Consider the following 632-nt stretch of genomic DNA (forward strand, 5'->3'; position numbering starts at 1 on the left):
TTCTCATAACTGAATAATTAGTTGTATGGGAGATATATGTTATAGTGACCCGATCTTTGTAATTTTTACTCTAAGTTTTTTGTTGATAATGGGGAGAAGTAATACAAAATTTCATGTTCCTAGGTGCATAAATGGAGGAGTTATAACGAAAAATCTTATTTCTGAACAATCAGTTGTATGGTGGATATAGGTTGTAGCTACCCGATCTTCGCCATTTTCACTGAAAGTATTCTTTTGATAATAAGTGACAACAGTGCAAAATTTCAGGTGTCTAGCTACATAAATGGAGGAGTTATAACGAAAAATCTTATTTCTGAACAATCAGTTGTATGAGAGCTATAGGTTATAGTGACCCGATCTTTGTAATTTTTACTCTAAGTTTTTTGTTGATAATGGGGAGAAGTAATACAAAATTTCATGTTCCTAGCTGCATAAATGGAGAAGTTATAACGAAAAATCTCATATCTGAACAATCAGTTGTATGGGAGCTATATGTTATAGTGGTCCGATTCTTCCGGTTCCGACAAATGATTAATACATTATAAAAATACACCCACCTAGCAAATTTGATACGGATTTCTCGAAAACTGGGAGACTAGATTGCATACAAACAGACGGACAGACAGACAGAC

The 632-nt window shown here is 33.9% G+C and overlaps 1 protein-coding gene across 8 annotated transcripts in view; it reads left to right on the plus strand.

Annotated features, from left to right (window-relative positions):
- The window catches only part of Rtnl1 (reticulon), a 276,263-nt gene that overhangs the window by 127,537 nt on the left and 148,094 nt on the right, over nt 1–632 (plus strand). The window lies entirely within an intron of this gene.

Source organism: Rhagoletis zephyria, unplaced genomic scaffold, assembly GCF_001687245.7.
Source record: "Rhagoletis zephyria isolate East Lansing unplaced genomic scaffold, Rhagoletis_zephyria_1.1 Rzeph_scaffold_00115, whole genome shotgun sequence".
In the NCBI taxonomy this organism is placed as follows: Eukaryota; Metazoa; Arthropoda; class Insecta; order Diptera; family Tephritidae; genus Rhagoletis; species Rhagoletis zephyria.